At 37.6% G+C, this 27,549-nt stretch overlaps 1 protein-coding gene and 1 long non-coding RNA gene across 12 annotated transcripts in view; one reads left to right on the top strand and one right to left on the bottom strand.

Annotated features, from left to right (window-relative positions):
- Window positions 1-27,549, bottom strand: part of LPP (LIM domain containing preferred translocation partner in lipoma) — a 738,130-nt gene that overhangs the window by 295,262 nt on the left and 415,319 nt on the right. The gene's annotated exons all lie outside the window — the stretch shown is intronic.
- On the top strand, window positions 1,543-27,549 carry LOC117979839 (uncharacterized). Its single transcript, XR_004670877.3, has 3 exons — window positions 1,543-14,888; window positions 19,782-20,013; window positions 20,164-27,549. It is a non-coding gene; the product is annotated as an uncharacterized LOC117979839 (long non-coding RNA).

Below are 27,549 nucleotides of genomic sequence, written 5' to 3'. Positions count from 1 at the left end.
GTGTAAGAAATGTGAATATCACACATTTCTACATTTTCCTCAAGGAAACAAGGCTCAGGAAAGATTTGCCCAAAGTGATAAGGTCTTCAGAGGGTCAGGATTAGAACTCTGTTTTCCAGAGTCTGAAACCAGTGTTCCTACCATCACACCAGAATGCTCAGACTTAATAATAAGCCTACAAAAGAGTAACAAACCCAGTTTTGTTCTTTAACAAAGTGGATCTCAGTGTATACACACCAGGCAGCAGTGCATGGAAATCACAAATTAGGCTCAATAGGGACAAATTGGGTTGCTGTATTTTCATACAAGAGTTTCTAACATATTCACGGAATTCAGTAAAAGAAGCCACCAGTGTGAGCAAGTGGCTATATTTGCTTCAGTGGAAACAAACAGACCCTCGTTCACATATTTCTAAAAAAATTTGGGTGACCGAAAGCAAAGCGAAAAAGGAATAGGTGGTGTGTTACAGTTCTCAGAGAATTCCACGAGCAAAATTTGCTAAGACCTATCAAATATTTCAAATAAAATATTTGAAGGACATCATATTTAGAGCACATTAAGCTCCTAACAAAGTCACTAGATGTTTGCTCAGTTTTTTTTTCCTCTTTGCAGAAACACTCTCATTTTATAATGATCACTGTATTACGATGATTTGAATGTATATCAGTTACACTATAGATTGTATAGGAGAAAAAAATTCTTCTTCTAACATATTTGTTCTCCAAAATGGAGTTGTCTGTCCACTGATTGTAGATGGATAAAAGGAATGGATCCCAGAAGGTATAATTTCCAAGGAGAGAGCACTTTTGCCACAGAGTAGGAGGAAGGGTAGAAAATGTTTTCATGAAGAGTGACTATTAGGGACAAATAAGAGCTCTATTCACCAAACCTGTACACATCCCTTTATCCCTGTAAAACAAGCTATGAAAGCACATAATGACTAACTGCAGCAAAATTACTCACATTCTAACTTTGCATAATCACTAAAATGGCTCTGGTTTTTTAACCCTCCCCCTTCAACAATTCTGCACTCTTAAAAATTTTTTTTCAACCACAGCACAAATGGTTACAGCAAACGGGTGTACCAGGCACATCTGCTGCTTCAAAAAGAATTCACTCCCCTGTGCCAAATCCATGTCTATCGGAAGAAATAAAAATAAATAGCAGGTTCAGCAAATGCCCAGATAAATCCTGTAGTGACCACATGGGTCAGATTCATTTCTGGTAGTTGGTTTGTCCTGAAAAGGGTGAGGCAAAGGAGGGGTGATTTGGAAGCAAGGGACTCTCTCTCTCACGCCTGTCTTTGTCACTCAAGAACTGAATACGCAGTTAAGGTAGCTCCCTTCTCGATTTTCTGCACAACTATTTAAAAAATAGGATTGCGTTTATATAATCCCATAGGTGAAGGGCAGTGGGCAACGTGTCTTGCAATATATGGACAGTGTTCTTTAAAAACAACAATAATAATGAGAACAACAACAGTCTTAGTTTGAATAGTCCTGCAAATAATCTTTCCTATTTTTTCTATTTATATTTCTAACAGCTTTGCTGAAAGCGCCTACTTGATATTTTAGATCATTCAGTGCAGTAGATAACCTAGAATTTGGGGTACTAAAAATTATGTTTTCTCTTTTCTACACACTATTAGCTGGAAATCTGAGGATGGCTTTTGAAAGAGAGCACCATTATTTTGACCATGGTACAAGGTGACCAAGCTCCATGGCAGAGCAAGGGGAGGGTGGCTAGCCCAAGATCAAGGTGTCAGCACAACTGCTGAAATCCTCATCAGCTGGGGGCTACAAATGACTGATGGGGGTTCATTCATTCGGGTCTTATTCCTCCAGTGAAACTTCCTTTTAAAGGTAAAATGAGGAATTAGTTTATTATTCTTCTTTCCTTTTTAAAAGAGCAAACATCAACAAATTCAAAGATAAATATTCTTTGGGACACAATTTTAAATTAGGACAAGAAGTACTGAAATTCCTGGGTTCAAACAAATTCACTTATATTGTTTCTTGGGTTTCAATTTCCTCTTTATAAAATTAGGGGATTTGATTGAAAGAATTCAAAGAATTTGGGTAGCTTAAGGTACCTAAGGGACGTTTTTGGGCTCAGATAAATTCTGATACCTAAGGTTCTTTGGAACAGCATATAAACAGAAAAACCTTTCTCAATCAAACATTATTTTCATAATTTATCTTTATAAATATCAGGAACTGTAGAGGTAATAGGATACTTAATCCCGTTATGCTATAATGTTTCAGAAAAATAACAGGATATAAATTCATACATATATCATGATAAAAGTCCTATATGTGAATAAGAAAAACAAAACAAAAATTATGAGTGGTAATTATGAGTGGTGTCAATACAGATATTTTGCTCTTTTTTCTCCTTTCATTTTCTTTTATAAAATGAGCATGTATATTTATATTTACAACAAAGTAACTTTATTTACAGAAAAAAATAATCATATCTCCAAATATGTTTTCCTTTCAGAGAACACATTGGATTTTTCCCAAACCACCCAAAAACAAAGAAATATGATATTTAGTTGGCTCAAAATTTAGACTTCAGATTTCTTTTTGAAAAATGCAATCATTCAGATAGTCATTGAGCATTTACTGATCACTTTCTAATTACCAGGAATGTTGCCAGCTACTGGGTAAAAAGTTACCATTTTTGGCCTCAGTGAATTCAAGTATAGACAGAGAAACAGGCAGAAAACCAGTAGAATTTTTTCAGAATTCCAGAAGTCTTACAAATCCTACTTGGAACACAGCGCTCCACTGCAACCCATTCATTTTTTAAACAGCGAGCTGAGTTCTAGCCAGCTAAAGAACACTGGCTTAAGAGCAGGGAACCAGGGTCCTTTTCATTCCACTCTGAACTGCTGAATTGCTTTAGGCACATTCTTGTCTGTGTGACTCAGTTCCTTCCCCTTCAAGATTCTGGGTAAAAATAATTCTTTATACTTTACATGGGCAGCTGAATTCAAACGTCTTCTCCTAGTCTGTTCTCCCTCTTGATATTCCATGTGTAAGTGCTATGGCCTAGGTAATTCTTACACATTCTTAAGTTTGAGTACCATTGTTCTAAGCTATATAACTCAGGAAGGGGGCCATGTTCTAATATTCCTATCTTCAGCCTTTCATAACACTTAGAACATGGGAGCACTAAGTCTATGCCATAGAAGAGTATCAAAACATCATAGAGCTCTACTTACCATTTGATCCAGCAATCCCACTACTGGGTATCTACCCAGAGGAAAAGAAGTCATTATTCGAAAATGATACTTGCACACGTGTGTTTATAGCAGCACAATTCACAGTAGCAAATCGTGGAACCAACCCAAATGCCCATCAATCAATGAGTGGATAAAGAAACTCTGGTGTATACATATACAGTGGAATACTGCTCAGCCATAAAAATGAATGAATTAACAGCATTTGCAATGACCTGGATGAGATTAGAGACTATTATTCTAAGTGAAGTAACTCAGGAATGGGAAACCGAACATCGTATGCTCTCACTGATATGTGGGAGCTAAGCTATGAGGACGCAAAGGCATAAGAATGATACAATGGAGTTTGGGGACTTGAGGGAAAGAGTGGGAGGGGAGCATGGGAAAAAAGACAACAAATATGGTGCCGTGTATACTGCTCAGGTGATGGGTGCACCAGGATCTCACAAATGTCCGTTAAAGAACTTACTAATGTAACCAAATACCACCTATACCCCAATAACTTATGGAAAAATAAAATTAAAAAAGAAAAAAATTATTAAAGAGCAATGAATGAATGAATATATTAAAGTATGAAATTATTCCTCATTTTCCTCTCTACTTAATTTTCTCTATTTAATCTGTGTGTGTGTGAGAGAGAGAGAGAAGAGAGAGAGAGAGCAAGAGTGAACACCTCTATGGGATCTACAACAATTGGAATTATAGAAATAAAGGAACATGATAAGCAGATCAGCTACATCATTATTAGGCAGGAAAAGGAGAGAAAATCACAAGGGAAGAAAGAAACACACACACACACACACCAGGCATCAGAGGTGTAATCTGTACAGTTATTCATTCTATTCCTAGATTTCTTCATCCAATAACCTAGAAGCAAATAAATAAATGAATCAGAAAAACATACACTTTTCCATGGATACAATTCATGGAATGGTAGGATACAGAATTATTCAAGAAGAATTTTTATTATTGTAAGAGGAGAGTTCAACTTTTTATTCACTGTTTTCATGTTTTTAAATAATGTTTAAATAAAATAATATTATTCATTGTTTCTTAGACTTTTGAGAGAGCTAGGCAAGCCCTCGTGTAAGACAGTGTATTTATTAAAACAATGATACGCCGGGTACAGTGGCTGACACCTGTAATACCAGCGCTTTGGGAGGCCAAGGCAGGCAGATCACCTGGTTAGGAGTTCAAGATCAGCCTGGCCAACATAGTGAAACCCTGTCTCTACTAAAAATATAAAAATTAGCCAGGCATGGTGGTGGGCACCTGTAATCCCAGCTACTCAGGAGGCTGAGGCAGAATTGCTTGAACCCGAGAGGTGGAGGTTACAGTGAGCTAAGATAGCCCCACTGCACTCCAGCCTGGGAGAAAGAGTGAGACTCCATTTAAAAAACAAAAACAAAACTAAAAACAGTGATACTCATTGTAGAAAATATGAGAAGTAATAACAAGGTTAATAAAGAAATAAAAAATACTCGTTCAAAACTTTAGTGATAACAACTGTTTTGGTAACGTTATTTTCATGGTTTGTATTTCTATGTATACTTGTATCTGTGTGTAAGTGTGTGTGTGATTGTGTGTATGTGTGTGTGTGTGACTGTGTGCGTGTGTGTTTTGTATAGGTGATGGTGCTTAAATGTGAACCCTCTTTATGTGTGGCTTTGTATCTTATTTTTCATTTAACATTATATCAGAGATTATAAATTTTAAAATTCTTCAAAAATGTTGTTTATAGTGTGATAACCAAGCAGTCAATCTGCTTTAACAGATGCATATGCTCCAATGCACTAATTTCCTATTTATCATACATATTTAGTTGCAAAATCAAAACCAGAACAAAAAGCACTAAGATTTTTCCGCTGTCCTGTATTATGCTATTCTATCATCACAAAGTAGTTTGTTTCTGTTAAAAAGATTTGAGGAGGTGCAATAGTATATCAAAATGCCAGGCATGCACTTCCAACAAAATGTCAGCTCCCACCTCCACACTTCTCATGTGTATCAGATAATCTTCTTTCAATCAGTCATACAATATACATGCAATTCAGACCCATGCCAAGTACCTCACAGTTAAACCCTCTGATATTGAATTCAAAAAGCCTTGTTGTCTCAAGACAATTGATATTAGAGATTAAATATCAAAGACCAGTCATTTATTGTTGTTGTGAGTACCATTATTATTTGTATTATCACATTCCTTCTGTCTCTCTATCAGGTAGACTGTGAGGAACTCAATTGTAGAATGACAGGATCAGGGCTGTGTTGAAAAAAATATTAATCTGGCAGCCATATGCTTATGAAGGGCATAAAGGAAGCCAGCCTGGAAGCTACTGCAATAATCCAGGCAAGAAATGATGAGGCCCTAACTAGGAATAGAGAGTTTGAAGGAAAAAGGCTCCCAGAGCATTAACTACAGAACAAATACTTTCAGAAATGTTGTTCCAGCGTATCTTTTCCTAGCATCTTTTACTTTGTACAATAATATTTCCTAATATGAATATGTATGGAGCAAATGAGATCCACTGGCTGGTTTAATGGAAACATTATGCTCAAAGAGATCTGCATTAAGAAAGGTACTAGACTGGGGCTTCAGAACAAAGGCAGATAAATGCAATAACAGAAAAAGGCTATGTTAACACTGAAGGCCTACATTCTGCTAGTCAAATTAGTTGATGTTCTTCATATTTAATAGTCTGGATCCTTTAAGAGAAAGGGTGATTTATTTCGTTTGGGCAGTGGTCATGCCTATGTCTTAAAGAAAATGCTAGACAATTTTGTGGGAAAGCACAACATAAGTGTCCAAGTGACCTAAATAATGTTTCCTCAGACCAAAATTCCAAGAAATAATCTTGCCTCCGATTCTGAAAGTAATCCTCTGGCTGTGGAGGCTCCTATGTGAACCCTCAGAGGGAAGGAGGAAATATAAAAGGACAGAAAATCAACAACAAAAATCCTCAAGCTCCACTGTATTTATTTCACACACTTCTTAGATTAGTCTAAATAGTTTAAGTAAAACTGGGAATTTAGGGTCAGAAAGGACCATCAATTTGCCTTTGTGAAATAAAGCACTAAACGGACTCAGTTTTCCAGTGGTGCTGAACCTCATAATTGAAGGCCTTAGAGATCACAGGCTAGTTAAATATAACTCAATTCCAGAGACCTAGCAACACTGGGTCTGCATTCCTACATGCAGCCTGGGTTAAATCTGGGAGGTTGGTGAGCCCTCCTGCTTGCCACAGTCTTCACCACTCTCTAGTATTCTCCAATCAGAGGTCAGTTGTCAGTTAACCATTTATCTTCTTGCTTTCACTGTGGTCTGTCCTATAATAAAGGGTGAAGTGAAATACTTCTTTTGCAATTATGTCTTTTTATTTTTTTAAACACAGCCTTGCTGTGTTGTCTAGGATGGATTGCAGTGACGCGATCTCAGCTCGCTGCAACCTCTGCTTGCCAGGTTCAAGCGATTCTCCTGCCTCAACCTCCTGAGTACCTGGGATTACAGACATGTGCCACTATACCCGGCTAATTTTTGTATTTTTTAGTAGAGACAGGGTTTCACCATGTTGGCCAGGCTGGTCGCAAACTCCTGACCTCAAGTGATCCACCCGCCTCGGCCTCCCAAAGTACTGGGATTACAGGCATGAGCCACAGCGCCTGGCCAAGAATACAACTTTTTTAAAAATGAAAGAGTATTTGTTTTAAAAGATCTTGAAGAACATGTAGATTGCTCCTAGATATTGTCTATGTAAACAAAAAGCATCTATATGAGGAGAACACAGCACACAATACCATTATAAAAGAAAGCATACATTTTATCTGCTTCAACTTTTTACATTGCTCACCTGGGTCTGCTACACTGCAATTACCACCCTAGAATAAATGAGCTGTCATTCAGCAGTGCAGAACAAGAAAGGTTACTTAAGTATACGAAAGAGTGCTGTGCAGTGCAACGTAAACAAAAATTAGACATGACAACAATGCTGCAACAAACTGAACTACAAAAACAGAGCAAAAGGGGAAAACAAAAATCAGGCAAAACTGTTGCAAACAATAGCAAAACCTTCATCTTTTCAAATGGAGCTACACAAGCTACACATTTCAGGTCTTTAGTTCAAAATATGCTTTTTAAATAAATCTACAGGTTTTATTTTTAAAATGTAGTAATAAAATATTCCCTGATAAAATTTGTGAAATTACCAATTACCATGTTTTATGATTTGTTTTTAAAATATGGCAAATGAGTAGCTTCAATATATACAAATTAAACTACTTTGAGCCTCGCAAGTTTTCAGTGGTAAAGAAAAAAATGCAAAATAACTTTTATCATAGGATACAGGATGTTAAAACTTTATTTCAGGATATAATCTTTTTAAAGACATACTGGCATTCGAGTTTTCAAAATACATCTATTGGGCTTTAACCCACATGATCATGACAGGAAAATCAAGCAGGCATTGAGAGCTTCATGTCTATGTGCATAAACCATACGCTTATAAATATCTTATTTATCTAATTATCCAGGATAGAGAATTGGCATTCATAGGACAGAAGGTAACAGATATGCTTTCATTTTTCTTTAAATAAAGGAATTCATCATTCTTTTGCAAAACTTGAGATCTAAATTAGGGAAGAAACTCAATAAGAGGAACTCACATGTTGCTTAAATGGACTAAATGCATTTCTTATTTGTGTTCCTTTTAATTTTCAGATCTTTGCCAATGCCCGGAAGTGATAGGCTTAATGCAAAAATAAGGAACCACATCATGTACACTCAAAAGTATATCAAATTATGTGTACATATATGTACATATATATGTACAAATATATGTATATAGATATAAAAAAATCACCCTCTCCCCTATCTATTTCTAAGCACAGCAGCTCAGCACAAGGCACTGAGTTTTTGTAGTAGGGAGAAATTTATCACAGGAAGTCCATGGACTCAAGAAGTTCACAAACCAGCAAAAGAGGCAAAATAAACTTGAAAATAACTATAAAGTATAGTTGCAAATGCTAAGTAAGACAGAGAAGTGTATGAAAGTTCCAGATGAACTATGCTCAATCTGGCAAGCAGAGGGTGGCTCTCTGAGCCGTATCTTCGGAGGTGCATGGAATCACAACACACAGACAAAAGGCTAAGGTGTGTATGGAGAACAAACAAATGTGGCAGAATTTAACAACAGCTAGTACATACGATCTACTAGTCCTTATTTAAATGCTTTACATATAAGTGAGGAAGAACCTATTATTATCCTCATTTTGTAGATGAGGAAACTGAGGTATGTGAGCTTAAGTAATTTGACCCAGGTTTCAGCATAAGCTACTGTTGGTATCTGAATCTACACATTGTGGCTCCAGAGTTGTTGTGTTAGCCACCTCTACACTCCATAAAGTCAACGAGACGAATCAAGACTGAAAAATTAGACCAGGACAGATTGTGAAGGATAACATCTACCTTTAATTTTAGTTGACAACTAATTTAATAGAATTAAGGGACAAATATTAGGGCATAAGAAGGGCAGGGGAGGGACACAGTGATGAAAATAATACATTGTAGAGACAGCAAATACTTTCTGAAGAGAGGGGACCGTTTTTTCATTAAGAGTAAGGACACACACACCTCTGATGCAAATTACTTCTGTTTAGCTGAGGGTGACATTTTGTCTTGAAAAACACAGCTTGCAAAATGTTATTTTACTGAAGCCCTACTGTCAGAGCTGTATACGCTATTCCATATCCACATAGGATCTCAGTTTAAAAGATAACTATTATTTTTAAATATCAGAGTTTGTCTGCATGTGAAATGTGAATTTAAAATTCTTTCTTCACAGGACAACTAGGGGAATTTAAGTATCATGCTAACACATTGTGAAAATTAAAACATCAATGATGACCACAGAACCAGATGCATGACTTTCCATTCATTAAGAAATATCATAGCCCAATGTACTGTATATTTGGAATTATCATGTTTTGTACTGTTTGAGGTTTTTACAAAGTAGGGTTGGGGGACACAAAGCAAGTAGGTAAATTATTCCCTAAACCTCTTAAAGAGTGAGCTCATCGACAAATAAGAAACCTATTTTATTTTAAAGGAAGCCAAATAATAGTAGACCCTACAAGATTCGCAACTTATTTAAAGTCCTGAGTACATTGCATCAGATAATTCTGGCCCACAATCTCTTAATCTAAATTCCAAATTCAACAGATACAAATCATATAACCACTTTACGAAAGGCTGTTTCAAAGTACAGTGCCTTTTTATTAGCCTATTATACAAAATTATGGTAATTTCTTAATAAAGTTTTGGAAACAGACCACATTATTAATTGTATGGCGTATATAATATTTAATTAAAGATGCATTATGCTGATAGAATTTAACATCTGGCACTCTGGTTTTGCAGACCATGGAGTGTAGTAACAACATGAAAATAAACAATCCCTATAAATGTCTTCTTGGGCTCCAGTCTTCAGTAGAGTGCCAACTTTCTTTAAAACAACACTTAAGGGGCAAGCGTGGTGGCTCACGTCTGTAATCCCAACACTTTGGGAGGCAGAGGTGGGAGGATCACGAGGTCAGGTGTTCGAGACCAGCCTGGCCAATATGGTAGAAACCCCCGTCTCTACTAAAAAATACAAAAATTAGCTGGGCGTGGTGGTGCGTGCCTGTAGTCCCAGCTACTCGGGAGGCTGAGGCAGGAGAATTGCTGGAACCCAGGAGGTGGAGGTTGCAGTGAGCCAAGATCGGGCCACTGCACTCCAGCCTGGCGACAAAGCGAGACTCCAACTTAAAAAAAAAAAAAAACAATGTTTAAGGACTATTTTGCTAAAAATACCTACGAGGAGGGGAGAAACTCCCAGGGAACTGTCACATATTACACTGCTCAGCATTCTGCAGTTTCATTTCTCATTGAAGTATCTTTTCTCTAAGCATGTTTTAGTAAAATGGGTGCTGCCTGAGGACCCTCACACACAACTAATAATTACTAATTTTTGAAACAGACACTCTAATGACTTTTATTAGTTTAACAGCAAGTTGTCTTACATGTACTTTCCAAAGTTTTCTAGACTCCTTTCTAATATCAATTAAACATGGTCCACAGTGGACTAATGAGGCCTATTTAGTAGCAATTCATAATTTACTGTGCTCGTACTGTTCCCTGCAGGGCTTTTTTCGCTCACTAAACCATAATCATATCTCATTACCATTGTTTCATTACTACATTTTTTGGTTTAAATTTTGTTGCTGGCATTTAGTTAAGAAAAAGATTCTTTCATATTACGTATAGAACATTTTCCTCTTAAAATGTCAAACCAATATGTTTCCACCTGAAAAACACTGCACTCAACGTAAAACAGGCAATCTCAACAACAAAAATAAAAACAACAAAAGAATATTTTTTCCTCTGATTTAAAAGTTATTCGATTTTGCTATAAAAATGGAAACAAATCTCCATAAAGCTAATTTATCTGGTAGCAATTTAACTTGTTGTACTTTAAAAGTAGAATGCAAAAGATCTTCACACCTCTTCCTGCCCCAAAGAGACCCTTTCCAGAAAGCCTGCCATCTTTTATTACAAAATGCAGTCATAGACCTTATGCTATAGCACCTTAAAGATGGATGCACAGCCTGTAAAACAGTGTTATCTAAAAATGCTGGTCTCCATGTAGACTTATATCTGTACATAAATATACAGGTATGTTTACATGTGTGTTTGCATATATTTCAAACACATTCAGTAAAGAAACAGAAATAATCTTGGAACTTCAGACATAAAACAAATACATTTACATGTTTTCTACTTTTTCCCTTATGAAATACCTGTATAAATATACAGTAATAGCAGGTTTTTAATTGTAAATGGTTTTGACGTTTTCAACTTCAGAATTTTAAAACATGTATTTGTAGCCCAGGGGCGAAAGCAGTATGTATGTCTAAGCTTTAGGACTAAAAGAAGAATGCCAAGTCCCCTGTGCTGGTCCTTTCAGTTGCAAAAGGGACCATTTCTCCTTGTCTCTTCCCTTTTTTACTAGGGGGCAGTGCTGTCAGAGTTGTGAGAAAATCTTTTCTACTATACTCCCCATGAATTCATTCAGTTGCCAAGGATATGGCTCAAGCTCAGAAGTCAGCCTTCAAAATAAGGAGAGGAAGAAGGAAAAACAAATAAAATAAACTGATAGATCCCAACATAAAATGATGCATCTTAAGAGTAGAAAAATACAAAGGGGAGAGGGTTAAGACAGTGCATTTTAACAACCCATTGAATCTTCTTATAAAAACAAGGCATTGACATGGTAAAGGCAACAAGCTTAATAAGTTCTAACATGTTTTCCACCTTTTTGAGGACTCTGATTTCTCTAAATGAGTCACTGGTTCTCTGCAGAATCATATTAAAGTTAGATTATGCCGTGTGACTGACTGATTTATTTGTCCCTTTAAGTTGCCATCTGAAACATGAGCTCTGAGAGAAGATCAAACTTCACCAATACTTGACAGTCCTCAGTGGAAATCCTAGAGTAATTTCTTAAAACCAACAGTAAAAAAATTTCTAAACGCTTTAGGCAGTGATGCTTCATTTCAACTACATGAAAAAACTTTCATCCAAGTTTTAAAAAGTGTTATAAAAATGTTACATGAATGGAATTTTTCAGTGAGGGATAAATTTATATCACAGAGAGAACTCAGGCCATCTTCACCAGTTTTAATGTTTCAAAAAGGTTTGGTAGAAAAGAAGAGATCTGGGGCTCCGAAGTAAGATGATGTTGAAAGTATTGAAAAGACCCAAATAAAGAAAATGAAAGGAAAAAAAAAAAAGAAGAAGAGAGACAAGCAAGGGAACAGGATGTAGAAATGAATAATTTAGATATACAGCATGAGGAATAAGCCATGCCAATAAGTAAAAAACATAATTTAAATAGAAAATGGCTTGAGATTGTATTAAGTCATGGCCAACTTCACACACACACACACACACACACACGACTAAAATTAAAAGAAACATTTAAACTTATTTTTCTAATCTAAAATGGGAAAGAAGCGCTTACTTTTTAAAGAAAAATTCCTCATTTAATTCTTTCTCTTATCAGAGAACCTTCTTTGTCAGTTTTAACAGCAGATTAATCACTTTCGCAACCTACGGAAAAAGTTTTCTGGAAAGCATAACAGCCTACAAGTGTAAATGACAGTATTACTTTTCCTGCAGCTCACCCGCCTACAAATTCTCTCTCATCCATGACTCAGCATGAGGTAAAAGGAGCTAATGAAAAGGGCCACATTTCCTTTTAAAAATTGTGAACTTTCTTTCAAAGTGCAGAACTATTAAAAAAAATCCCCCAAAAGCTTGACAGAAAAATGAAGTAGCTCTCCATGAATGTTTGTCAGTTATATACCTAGAAAATTTCTTCCAAGTAATGTTAAAAATCAGCTTGCTGTTTGACTCCCACCCGAGGCCAAACGCTGTACTTGATTGGGGATGTAGTACTTACACATATCTATTGTACATTTGTAGGATTATGGGGCAGCAGGGGGCAGGGATAGAAATGTCGCTTTGCTGAAACCAAGACATCAAGAGGAAAGATGAGAAACACAGAACTTTGTGGTCAAGAGAAGGGACTTGTCCTGGGGCTTTCCCTCCTTGTAAAATACCAATTAATTTGATTTTGTGAAGAAGCTCTCTAGAAGCAGTCTGGTTCCTAGGGAGAAATTACAGAGGTAAGAAAATTCTATTTTATGATACAGAAGGAAAGATGGGATCACTTTGTTGTGTGTGCACTGGCGAGACAGTCACACTATAAACATTCATCAAATATTTACTGAGTGTCCAATCTCTGCTAGACACTGTGCTAAGCTCTTGGCAGCTGAGACTAAGAAGTTTAACAACGCGGTTCGGGTCAATGGTCATCGTCCTCATGGAACTTAAAATGGGTGGAAAGAGGTTATCATTTGGGAGAGGCAGTGAGATAATGATCATTTGCAGGGTGGAAGGTGTAGGGATTAGGAAGTTCAAGGAGAAAGACACAGGAGAACACAGCAAGGACATTTAAAGTAAATTATACCAGAGGAGTGTGCTGAAAATGTCTTAAGGGAAATGGCATCTATGTTGAGACAAGGCAATAAAAGACTGAGGTAGTGAACAATATTCCAGGCTAAAAACAATACCATGTGACTCTCCAGTGGTGGCTCAATGTCGCTGGGGATCAGAGCAAAGGCAGTGTGTGGCTATAGCATGGTGCATAAGCGGGGTGGGAATGAGATACTACACATCTTCTTCATGTATACCAGAGAGGTATGCAACATCTAAAAAGAAAAGTTCAATTACTATTCCTATTTTGTACGTGGAAAACAAACCAAAAAAGGTTATTTTGTCCAAGATCACATAGTTATATGAGATTCAAACTCATTTCTATTTGACTTCAGAGCCTGTTTTCCTAATCACTGTCTTATACAACAGGAATAAGGAGATAACATATTAGACAGGAAAGTAATACAGTCAGACTTGCATTTTAGGAAAGCCTTGGTGGATAGATTGGGGCGATGGTGGGGAAATGGATACAAGGAAACCCATTAGGGGGATATCACCAATGGTCCATGAAAGATGACACTGATCTGAAATCAGGTACCAGCAGCAGAAATGAGGAGAAGTAGAAAGATTTGTGAAATATTTAGGAGGTAAAATTGATAATAAGGGAAAGAGAGGGCTTAGAAATAATACCTAAACTTCTGGCTTAGGAAACTGGTTCGATGGTGACGCCACATACCGAAACAACATTGGAGTAGAAAAAATTCCTGAGAGAAGTGAATGAGTTTATTTTGAAAACACTGAGGCTGAGATTTCTGCAATACATCCAAATGCACCTGAGCGATAAGCAGTTAGAAACAATTGAATCTGCAGAGCAAGTTTACTGAAACAAATTTATATCATATTGTAGAGCTGATAGTCGAGGCCATAGTAGTTAAAGGCTCTCTTAACCAAATGAGGGAAGTGAAACAAGAGCAGCCCCTAGGAAAGACACCCCTCCCCAAGCCCCACCAAAGGAAAACAACATTCAAGCCCAGGCATGGTGGCTCGTGCCTGTAATCCCAGCACTTTGGGAGGCCAAAGTGGGTGGATCAGTTGAGGTCAGGAGTTCGAGACAAGCCTGGCCAACATGGTAAAACCCCACTTCTAATAAAAAGAAAAAAGAAAAAAGAAAAAAAAAATTAGCCAGGCGTGGTGCACACCTGTAGCCCGTAGACACAGCTACTCGGGAGGCTGAGGCAAGAGAATCGCTTGAACCTGGTAGGCAGAGGTTGCAGTGAGCTGAAATTGCGCCACTGCACTCCAGCCTGGGTGACAGAAAGAGAGTCCATCTCAAAAAAAAAAAAGAAAAAGAAAAAGAAAAAGAAAAAAGTAAAATGACATTCAAGGAGAGGGAGACGAAGAGCCACTAAGGAGAGCCCTGAAGTGAAATTGTTCAGAATGGTAGGAAGAAAACCAACAGAGTGTGGTGTGCAATAACTTTGAAAAGTTGGCAAGATGGCCCAACCGTGCCACAGATTTACATAAGGGCAAGTACAAAAAGGGAAACTCTGAAAAAAGCCTACCAAAAGAAGGTCATGTGTTGGAAGAGTCGGCTGAAGTATTGAACCACAGACTGTAAGTTGAATGATAAAGGAAATATAAGAGACTGGTGAGGAAAAAGAAAGGTAATAGAAGGTAAATATGCTGAAGAAAAGTAGAATAGGAGTTACCTGAATGAGAGAGAGTGCTGGAAGAATGAGGGGTTGTGTTCCGAGGCTGGTTTTAATTTTTACAATTTAGGAGGTAAAATAGAGTGAAGCAATGATAAGATCCAGGGTATAACCAGGGGCTGTAGAGGCTGCAGCTGAATGGAGATGAGAGTTACAGATGAGTGAGTTGGGCCCTGAGCCTCCCAACAGGACTAACAGCCTGGGTAGTGGCAGGAGAGAGTTGAGCCACTTGTCCTGTGGTCAATGAGTAAAGTCCAGGACCAGGACATTAATGAATGACAGCAATGTGGAGAAAAGAGTATTTAGTCAAATGTCTCTAACCTTCAAGCAGAATATAAACAGTACTAAATTGCAAGTTAAGAATGCAAGAGAGACAATCAACTCTGTATTTAAAACTAATACAAAAGACTGTCTGACCCACTGTGGTTCTGTTTCCAGGGCAGACTGGTGGAGCCTATACAGGTCCAAGTGTGCCCGAGGTAAAATGCCAGTTTGTCCACATTTACTGTTCCCTAGACCTATCATCACTTCCAGTCACCATCTCCAACGACAATGCTGGCATTCTCATGGTTCTGCTTGAACCTTTATGCTCTTCCTGGATTTTTTTTGCCCTGAGGTATCTGTTGCTTCTCTACCACAGATTTAACTTCTGTAGAAAAAGACTACCCTCCTGTGATGGTCCATTTGTGTGTTAATTTTTTCAGGCTAAAGTCTCCATTTATTCAATCAAACTCCAATCTAGATGTGGCTGGGAAGGTGTTTTGTACATGTGATTAAAGCCTCTAATCAGTTGATTTTTAAGTAATGAAGAGTACACTAGATAACCTGGTTGAGCCTGATTCAATCAGTTGAAAGGTCTTGGAAGTAGAGCTGAGGATTCCTTAAAGCAGAAGGAATTCTCATTGTGGAGAGTAGCTTCATCTCATGCCACAGAGTTACAGCCTGCCCTTCCTACTTGCCTAATCTGTAGATGTTAGATTGCCTAGCCAGCCCACAAAATCATGCAAGCTACTCCTTCCCAATTAATCTCTTAATATATATCTTCTACAGATTCTGTTTTTCTGGCACTATTTTCTGTAGCCATCATCCATCATATAGGCTAATCTTTGACTTTTGGTGGGAAACAAACCATTCATAAGGTGTACTGATGTTGCTGCAAGACCAATATGTAGACCACTCTTGCTACATAATGATTCCCACCCTAAATACAACAAATACTGCTTCTGAAGAAACATGCCTTCCTAGTATAAGCTAAGAACACTACCAGTGAATTTTCATAAGGACCTTTCAATAAGATGGAAACTCTCTGAATCCTTTAGAAGGTGTCAGCCATCTCATAAGGAGAAGAAAAGAAAGTACACAACATAAAAAGCTACCCCAAATGTCTTAATACTCATATAGACAATGAGGTCATGAAAATCAGGAAGAGACCAGCAGAAGGTAGAGAAAAACATGATTAAAGAGGCAGAGGTTGTTGATCTTACTGATAATCTTTTATAAATTTTATCTGCCTATAATTATAATTAAATACTAAATGTTTTGAGTAAGTTTTTTTTTTAATTGAGAAACAATTCTTTTGAGAAAATACTTAATTTCAAGAGTATGACTCTCATGGAAAATATAACACAATTATGTTATTTTTCTGGTTAAAATAGGTCTTGGTACCTTGTCAATTCAGTTATTGCACGGTAGTACTATGGTTTGTATAAGCCGAAGTTTAAACCTGAGATCTTAACACATTGGGGTTTTTATTTTATTTTATATATGTGTGTTGTATGTGTGTATTTGCTTATTTAATTAGAGGCAGGGTCTTGCTCTGTCGCTCAGGCTGGAGTGCAGTGATGCAGTCATGGCTCACTGTAGCCTTGACCTCCTACCTCCTGGGCTCAAGCAAGCTTCCTACCTCAGCCCACCCCCAACACCCCCAACCCCCAACGAGAGCGGCTGACACAACAAGTGCACGCCATCATGCCTGGCTAATCCTGGCTATTTAAAAAACTTTTTGTAGAGACAGGATCTCACTATGTTGCCCAGGCTGGTCTCAAACTCCTGTGCTCATGGGATCATACCGCCTCAGCATCCCAAAGAGCTCAGATTACAGGTGTGAGCCACGGTGCCCAGCCTCATTGGGGTTTAAAAAAAAAAAGCGAGATTTAGAATTGTTAATAAAGTTAGATATTCAGTTACTAGAAGTACTATATTTAAAAATAAAATTTTAACACGATCGCTTTTATTGCTCTTTAATTTTAGTGTAGTTTTGTCCAGTTAACACAGAAACATGATGAACATGTATGATCTTTCTGTTTTGAAATAATTTAAGTAATTACAGAATGTTTTTAACATTTCAACGTGTTAAGACCTTAATATGACACCCTTATTGTTCACATGATACCTGAAGTTCCAAAGAGGACACATTACTTTTCCAGTGTCATAGAGATTGGGTGGAACCCAGTCTAGAATGTCACTTTCCGACCTTTTTTCCCAGTGTTCTTCCCACTGCTCAGTGTTGAGTAAGAGAGTTTTAAAACAAATTCACACACACACCTCCATGTTCCCTGCTCTCCCCACCCTTAGTAAAATCCCCTGGGATGCTTTTGGCAGGATTCAGCGATGGCTTTTGCAGCTCTAGCCACGTTCCTGGAATCCATCTGCAAGTGCTGGTCAGCAGAGCCTGCTTCATTCCCTTTTTGGTATTAGTCAGTAAAGGTTAAGTGTATGTGAATTATCATAAGTTTATTTTTAGTCTCCCACTACCCCCTTTTTTTTGGTAAGTGATCAATGACTACCAGGCACAGGAAATACATTTCACTGAATGATTTTCTAAAATCAAAACTCCATCTGGGCTGGAACTGAGACAGGATTAGGAATGACCATTTATAACATTAATATCAGCTACACTAAACTACTGAAAGATGCTTAGAGTGGGGAAAGGGTCTTCACCTTTGCCTGAAAGTACTTCCAAGGCTGAATCCTGGCTCCTCTGCTAGCCAATGTGTTGTGTGTAATAGCAGCACATGCAGCTGGTGATCACATTGTGACTCAGTGCACCATGGGGGGAGAGGGTCGGACGGATGAGGAACTAACTCAGAATTGTAGAACAGAAGTCTCAGCTAGCAAGTACTAAATGTGGTCTCCTTAGTTGAACAAATCAAGTTGAAAGAAAAAAAAAAGTGAGGGAATGAGTTGCTAAAGTCAGTTTCCTTAAAGTGAGAGATAATATTTCCCCTTTAAAAATTAAAAGACACACAAAAAAACCTGTCACCTTCATTGTGGATTAAGTTAATATTATAATAACTAAAACTAGTAGCATAGCATGGACTGATGAAGACAGTATTATAAAATGAAAATTAGTGTCAGTATAGCAGGGGTAGTCCTGGGGTGGGGAGTAAAATTCATAGCCACAGCCATCTGGAGAAAGAAGAAAATAAAGTATATAAGCTTTAGCTATTAGGGACCCAAACTCCTGGCTGCTAGGAAGGAGGCCAATCAAGATTTTATGAACCTTAAAAGAAAAAAGGAAAGGAAGAGAAGGAAAGTGGGGAAAGGGCAAGGGAATGAAAGGAAGGAAGGGAAGAGGAAGGACCATAATGGCAACTCCACTTGAAAGGGGTTTACTGCAACCACCAGTCTTATGTGTAAATGTTCTCTCTCTTCAGGGTAGTAGGCAAGGATGGTCACTATATATTGAAATTATTATTAAAAACAATAGTTATATCTTTGTTTTGAGATAGATTCAAGTACAGAGACAAGGACAAGCCATCATCTTTCAAAAATCTCATCTCTTTTTCTACTGTAGTACATTTAAGATCTAGGTTTCACAGTTTATTCTGTGAAAGATTCTGGTTAGTGACTTTCTGGAAAGAAGGAAGGCGGCAGGGAGGGAGGAGAGAGAGAGGGAGATGGAGGTGGGGAGAGGAAGACAGAAGGGGGAGAGGAAAAGAGAGAGAGAGAAAGAAAGGGCAAGAAAGAAGAAGGAAGGGGAGGGGAGGAGGGAGGGAGGGAAGGGAAGGACAGAAGGAAGGAAGGAACGAAGGAAGGAAGGAAGGAATGAAGGAACAAAGGAAGGAAAACAAAGAGAGGAGAGGAGGGAAACAGTAGAAAGGAAGGGAGGGAGAAAAAATGTAATAGTTTTTAATTTGCCTTTGTAGATATACTAAAGTTTTTTTACTTGCAAAACATATGTATATACATACATATACTTATATAAATTTATTAAAATATATAGTATACATACATTTATAAATATATTAATTACTGTATGTAAAACAAAAGCAAAGTAGGCTCGTTAGAGAAAATTTAAAGATAAGTAGAGAAGTATAGAAAGAAGCCTGTTCCCAAAATCCCAGAAATAACTGGTTAGTGTATATTGACCATTACATTTCAAGAAATACACACATGTACTTCTATATGTATGAAAATATATTCACAATTAAGATAACATATAGATTTGTCAATCATATTAGGCATGGAAGTAACTAGGGTGTATGTCTTATTTCACATAAGAGAAAATTAGATGAGAATAATTTGTTATTGTCAGGGAAATAACAGCATTAGGATTTTTTAAATCCAAAGCCCTACAATTATACATAATGAATAGCAAAGATATTTTCAGATTAAGTCTTACAAATCTAGAAAGTGTGAGGCAGAAAAAGCCAGTGTTTGAGAGCTCAGTGATCTTAAAAACAACTACTGTCTTACAGGGGATTATTGCCACTTTGCCACTTCCAAAATGCTTCTTACTCCTTTCTACACAACACGTCTGTATGATTGCCAATGTTATCCTTCCATTTTACCCAAGGGGAAATGAGGCTCCAAGATAACCACGCTGATTAATGTCACCAACCCAGTAAATCATGGAGAAAGGACTTGGATGTCTGAAAACAAATTATTTTACAAGAGGAAAAGTTAACAAAGAATGTACAATGTTTTCTGAAAATGTGTAATTCTCTTCATCGTTTTGAACTATGACTTCTGGAAATCCGCTCACTGGTGATGGAGATAGTCACGGAAGTATCACCCATCAGGACACAGTAAGATGCAGCCTCTTCTCCTCCCTGATTACTAACATTTTGGACAAAATATGCCTACGATATGTAGCAAGACTAACATAATTTTCCTGTTAGAACTTCAAGAATTAAGATTCAGTGTTGCTAATCCTTGATTTGTTTTCTGCAATACAGAAGACAGGCCCTGAGACTCTGTGGTGACTCGGTGGTATAAAGCGAAGAGCACTGGACTGCAAATAAGGAATCCTGTACTCAAAACCCTGCATCACAGAAGAGCCTTGCAAATGAGCAAACCCGTCTCCTTACATTTACCTACTCTACAAAACAGAAAATAAAGCCGATGAAAATCATAGAGGTACTAGGTAATGTGCCTGGCGCCATGTGTGTTATGCAGAATGAACTACTCAACATTCTACCAGCCTACCGTTTACCATCTCAGAGAGTGAGTCCACAACCCACTAACATATAATGAATGTCCTTTCCTCCAACCTGGTACCACTCAGTTCAACAGTGGCCATATGAATTCAATTGTTTAAATTCTGTGTACTTAAAGGAAATTCACCAATTGGTTTGAACCAAAGCAAATTCCTGCCCTATTAGAAGTGTGCAAAGACCAAAGAATATCAAAGGACTACAACCTTTCCTGAATCAAGTCTGGATTTAAACCAATGGCCTTAAATAAAATAAGAAATACTAAAATAGAGAACATTAGCCTCAGTAGTTAAGGGCAGGGCTTTAAATCAGTGGACCTTGAGTGCTTGGGGGTGGAAAGTATCCAGATGACAGTCTTCTTCTCCAATAGGGCTTCTTTCCAAACATTTCCATGCATGTCTACTCACTACTGAAAGCTCAGGGTCCTAAAAGATCATCACATTTTGTTCCTCAAATCCAGTCAATCACATAGAGGCATTTTCTTGTTTGGCTTGATAGAACAGATGAGAATGATCCCACATGATCCTAAGAGGCAGGAACAACTGGTGAGAACCCATTTCTCAGCATGCTTCAATCAAGAAGTCCACGTCATCAGCAGCGCTAATTTAATTTTAAAAAAGCGGTGGTGCTATAATTGGCTTGCCATTCTAGCTAGTGGGTTTCCAGGGTAACCGTGTTCTTGCCACAGATAAAATCTACCTAGTAGCACAAAGACTAAGGGTTTGAGAAGAGTCAGCATCAAATGAGAGGTCAAGAATTCAGCCTGAAGAGAGCTACATCAAAAGCATATTTAGTTAAGGTGGACCGGATCCAAAATCTGAGTCCTGCCACGTACTAGCTGTACCATTTCAGAAAAAAATATTTAACTTCTCTAGGCCTTGTTTCCTCATCTGTAAGATGAATACAATAATGGAACCTGTTCTTGTTAGGATTGTTACAGGAATAAAACAGAGAACTTAAACATTAATTTGTACATTTTAAATCCAGACTAAGCGTAAAATAAATAAATAAGACTATGACAGATGTCCCTAAACCTAGATATTCAGAGACTAGGAAAACTAAAAACAAAAAATCAAAATAAGTTTTGTTTTCTTTTTAATTTACAACTTCAGAGAAAAAGCATCCTGAAAGCTTCTGAAAAGAGCACAAAATGGCTTGTAAAACTACGTTGTTATACCAGCAGTGCTCATGTTATTACTGCCTCCCAGGACCTGACTTCTGGGAATATGCTGCCATGTCAGAGGCAATTTGGAAAGTCTTAATTGAGGAGAGCCACAGCTTTTCAGCCCGCAAATTAAGGATGGGGAAACCGTCCTTGCTTAGGGTGTGACAGCTAACTGGAATGTTTCATAGCTGTAAATACAGCAGGCCCATTTACCATGATTCCCCTCAAGGAAGAGACTCATCTGCCGCAAACGTAACAGTGATGAAAAAAAGGGAGAAATTTTGCCTCTGAATGAAAAAAAAGACAGAAAAAAAGTGAGCAGTTTGAAGGGGTCTTTAATGTGTAAATTTCACGGAGGAGGGTATCACTTTTATTGTCTTTATTTCTATTAGAAAAGATATCTGAAGATGAATGAGTATACGCTTCAGCTGTAAAATCCATCGTGTTACACGCCCCCCTTGGCCCCCACAACACACACACACACAGGAAATTAAGCTGGCAAAAGAGAAATGGAATTACTTACACCTGTGCTCACACTGACAGAACAACTTTCAGGCAACAAGCAGCAAAGCAGTGAGAAACAAAGTTTGAGAGCAAGAACATGCACACACAAAAAAGTTTCTGTTGTCCTAAGATTAAATGCTGAGGCAGGAAGAGATACTATTCTTGAATCAAGTGAGAAAAGATGGTAAAGTGCGATATTAAAATGCAGCACACTGGAATAAGTTTGCCTCTATAAAAACTGTTATGTTCTGTATGTGATTTAAATTAATGCCTATATTTGTGGGAGATAAAATTAAAATGAAGATAAATGGTGCCAGCATATAGCGTGTTCGCTGGAGCAATAAATAAGGCAGTGAAAGGTATTTTACATTTCAGTCACATCTATCCAAACAGGGAGCTCAAAGCATTTGAGGAACATTTGTTAATTAAATGCTATAATAGATTTGTGAGTCACCCAGACGGTTATTATATAGGTTTTTCAGAAAGAGACAGAGAGGTGAAGTGACCCAGGGTCCTCTGGATGCCACTGAAGAGGAAACCCAGGGTGCTGAAGGCATGCTTTCTATCCAGCTCAGCTGCTTCTTGGCCTGGTGGGAGGGCTTGGAAAGAAGCCTCTCTGGTTGCTGTCCCATTGAACAGAGCTCACAGGCTTTCGTTTATTAACTACCTCAATAACAGGCAAGATTACAGTTGGAGCTACGGAGAAAGGTAATAATTTTGGCTCCCTATTAACAACATATTTCTCCTTTTCCCCCTTACATTACAAGAATGTCCTACGAATGATTAAATATTGTCATATCATTTATCTTCCACTTGCAAACTTGTCTAAACTATTGATTAAAGACACCCTCTTTTCCAGTTGAAGCCCTTCAATTCTGTCCTCCACATGTCCTCTCTGGCCCTCCCCTGGTCACTGGCTTCCTGTTTTAGGAGCTCTATACCCCGCAACCCCAAGGAACACAGTTTGTGTTCACAGCTCAGCTTGACAAGCAGCCAGATTAACTTGCAAAGTGATTAAGCAAGATTGAGAATGTATTGGTAATTGTGTATTGATCATTGATAATGGAGTAGACTGTGGCCACTCTACTGTTCTTTCACATGCTAGAAAACTCCCAAAATAGAAAGGTTAAATAAGTCAAAGGAGGAAGTATGTACCGAAACACTGGGACAATGCCCTTCTGCTAAGCTACGAGGTAAGTCAGTGGCCAGGAGAGGGCCCCTGGTTTCTGAAGATGAGGCGCCAAAAGAACACAGCAGTCATTGTACGTGTAGGTCATTTGGGGCTGATCCAGGTGAAATTTTAGGGAGGCTTGGGGATCACCAAACTTCAACTCTTATTTTTCAGAACAGAAGATTCTCAACTATATTTGTATCTTCCTTTTACATTTTAAAAAATGCCTTCAAATCCATTATAGTTTGAGACACACATCAATGTCACACAAGCAAAATCCCTGCTCTGTCTCTTCTGTGCAGGTTGGTCTACCCTTTTGTGCCTTGGGTTGTCATCTGTACAATGGGAATCATGATCATACCCACTTGATGAGGACTAAAGGACTCTACCCAGCTAAAGCACTTACAACAGTGCCTGGTACTAAGAAGCACACAATGGTTGTCAACCATTATTACTATTACAAAGTTATTGACACTGTTCTCCACATATTTCCAGCTCTCTGCTCTGTGGCAACCCTATGGCTAGGTAGAGCCATGTGAATAGTTTTGGCTAAGGAGCTATATAAGAAGTGGCATGTATTACATCCAGGTCAAAGTGTGGAATTGCCAGTTTGAGACCCTCAGAGCTCTTTTACTCTGGCATGGAGGTCAAAAGTGTTGGAAATGACAACTATTAGTCTGCAAAGAACTCCTTCTGACCTATGATGAACAAGTAGCATAAGTAAGAAATAAACCCTTGTTTTCGGCACCGAGATTTGGTGAGTATTTGTTACTACAGCACTACCTGAACTATTCTAACTAATAATTCTTAGTTGGATTTACAAAGTGCTTACACCCCTATCATTCAATTTAATCCTCATAATGAAGAGAAAAGGGCAGAGTACACATATTTAGCAGACATGAGTTTCAGCTCAATTTCATGGAATATTTACTGAATGAAGTTCAGTAAGTCATAATGATACAGTTACAAATCAGGTTCTCTAGACTTTTGGTCAATCCAAAATATTATTTCATTGCACTCTGCTCACATTAAAAAGCCTTAGGACCGTTAACTCTAATAATGTATCTACCGACATTAACCTCTACCCAAATCCTAATGAGGAGTCTAACATTTATTGAGTTCTTACTACACTACCCCATCAAATCAAAGATGCTACTGATTATAAAATACACCATTAGCTATTACAAAACCGGAAACAAAAATTACTGCCATTTAAATTATAACATAGGGCTTTGTCGTTAGAATATATATTACATGTTTGTTGAAATAAATGGCTTTAAATTATCCATAGTTTTTTTTATCATATGTCACCCCGCTACATATATAAAAAGGAAAATATAAGTGCAACAAATGAAAGCATTCCAAAAATTTCTTTACGTTTAAATTTCAACCCTTTGAATTACTTTTCAAGTCAAAATCGTGGAAGTTCTATGTTTTCCTCATTATACTGACCTCTGGGCCATCAAGAGTCTTAATAAAAAAGGGGTCCACTATTGACTCCAGGATTTTCTTCCAAGTCACTAATCTCCATAGACAGCAGATTTTGATGTACAAGTACAGACAACGGCCGCTATGTCATGATTACCACGTAACAGTAATTAGTCAGAAATGTTAAGCATGTGAATCGGTCTCAGAATTGATGACATATGTGAGAGGAACAGCGCCTAACTGATGTCTCTGCAACTGTATGAAGTAGGCATTGTATTACTACAATAATTTTGAAGTCAGGAATTGAGGCATGGAGAGATTAAGCTTCCTGTTGAATGTTACCCAGCTGGCAAGCGGAGGATACAGAGTGTTCGTTCCATCTAAGGCAGTCTGACATCTTTAGAGGAGCTGCTCTTAGCAAATACGCTGTATGACTTCTCATAATAACAATTAGATTGGCTTTTTATTATTTATTTGTTTACTTTTTGATGGTGGGGGCATAAGACTTACAAACTCTAAGGGAAGTGCTCAAACACTTAAGTCTTATACAGTTTACATAATGGGCTGTTTATTTTGTTTACAGCAAACCAAAAGGAAATTGGCTCTAATATTACTACCAGCTCATTTCTGAAACAAGTAGAAAGACCTCAGGGGCTCTTTTTTGTGTGTGTGATCCTAGAAAGAGATATTGGAAACATTTGCATACAGTCCTATCTTCTGAAAATATTGGGATGTAAGTGCAGTGAACACAGATATATAACATCTATCTATACCTACTAGGACGTACATGTGGTAGATCTTAAAACACACTTTTATTGCATTTAGTTTCATATTGGTGTCTATGTTTATACATGAACATGAATGTGAGAAAGGCAAAGAAATCACCACTACTAAACATGGGAGGGCTAAATGTGTGCTTGATCCTCATGGAGCATGAAATAAGACTTAATCTTTGCCCAGAAGGAAAATCTTCCTGAACAAGTATAATGATTGATTTTTTTTTCTTTAGCAGTTCTTTATCTCTTCTCCTTTTTTAAGGACAGTTAGCACAACTGAACAATTACTTGGGAGGTACAATACAAAGCTTTGAGCGTAGCTCTTTATACACTTATCAAATGAGTATAATTTCCTATAATTCTTCCTCCTGATTATATACAGTAGCTATTTCATTCTCTAAATAATATCTTATACTTTTTTTTAGAAGTTGGTTAAATTGCTTAGGAGGAGAATATTAGGCTCAGTTTCTTTGAAGGGTAATATAGTGGGAGTGACTGTATAATTATCTCTACCGGGCTTTCACCCACCATACAATGTCGTCTACTAGATCTATTGCTTTCCTGTTGAGAACTCCAGTTAATCCTACTAGCTAGCACACAGGAGAATGAGGCAGGCAAATTTTATTTTTAACTAAGGACTGAGAGCATAAGAGAAGGAAATACTAAGATTGATTAAATCTGGTGCATTTGCAATTTTTATTTTAAGCCATTTCAGATATATGTGCTACCCAATAGGTAAACTAATTGAGACATTACAGTCCTTTGTGTAGCGTGTCCTATCTGGTACTCTCTGCCTGAGACCAATTGTCCTTTAAGCCACTCCACAGCTGGGCTATTTTATGTCTTGCAATTACTACTCTATTCTGGATGGGGAGTTTTATTTTATTTTAAATTGATGTGGATTTTATTCTCAAAATGCCAAGCATTCCAAATGCTTCATACATACTAAGTTTTTAAAAACAATTCAATGACTTCCAGGAGAGAGAAGTTTAACATAAGCCATTCACCAAAAACATCAGGATTTCTACAATAACTTCTTTCTCCAATATTGCTTAATAGTTTGTCTATGTGCCTTACCTGCAAGACAGAACTCCAGGGTAGGGTCTCAGGCAGTCTTACTCATATGCCTCTGACCAATGACTGCCACAAGGCCTGTCACTTTTACCCTTCTCTGCATCAAATTATGAATAGAGTACACTAATTGCATGCAGAAGTTAGAAATGATATGGTCAAACAATGTTATTCTCCTGAATTAGTGATTAAGGCTATCAGATTGTGACTACTCAAAAAAAAAAAAAGCTATTAAACTGAAGTTGCCATTCATACAAACTGACTACCACTAAAGTAGATTTGAGGTTATCTAGGGTTGGAGTGAGAATGGGAAGCAAATGAGCATGGACTTTTTAAATGTTCTAAAATTACATTGAGGTAATGATTGCATGACTCTGTAAATAAATTACAAATCACTGAATTGTAAAAAAGCAAAATAAAAACTTTTTGCCAAATATCCCTCTTCACTAACACAGGGACTGTTAGTATTTTCAGTTGTGCCTTTAGTGGCCAATTCATACATTTAGGCTTTGGAGCCAGATGGCCGTGGCTGAAACATGACCTCTGCCACTTAGTGCCTCGATGAGTTACATACAACCTTCTGGGCCACAATTTCCTCTGCTGAAAAATGGGAGAAATGACAGGCTACATCATTGGATTACTAAGAAAAACAAGTGAATTGATATGTGGAAGTGATACAGTAACTTCTCAATAAATGTTTAGTTACCAATCCATATCTTTTATTTAATTACAATTTTTAATATCAGAAATAATTGGCTATTGCTGCAAAGGGTTAATCTGATGGGGAATTCTACATAAAATTCTTTGTAGATAAGCACTATCCTACACAATACAGATGACATACTTCTAATTTTTATTCACAATCCAGGGCCCCTCCAATTCAAGTATATTCAGATTATCTTTCTAAAGCATGCTTTTCATTTTTTCCTCAAACTTTCAATGCTCCTGTCTTCCCCCAGACTCCTGTCCCTAGTGTCTGCAACTGCCTACAAGGACAAGGTACAGAACATATA

Source organism: Pan paniscus, chromosome 2 (assembly GCF_029289425.2).
Source record: "Pan paniscus chromosome 2, NHGRI_mPanPan1-v2.0_pri, whole genome shotgun sequence".
Classification (NCBI taxonomy): domain Eukaryota; kingdom Metazoa; phylum Chordata; class Mammalia; order Primates; family Hominidae; genus Pan; species Pan paniscus.
Note: the sequence above shows the minus strand (reverse complement) of the source record. Positions and strands in the feature narration are given on the sequence as shown.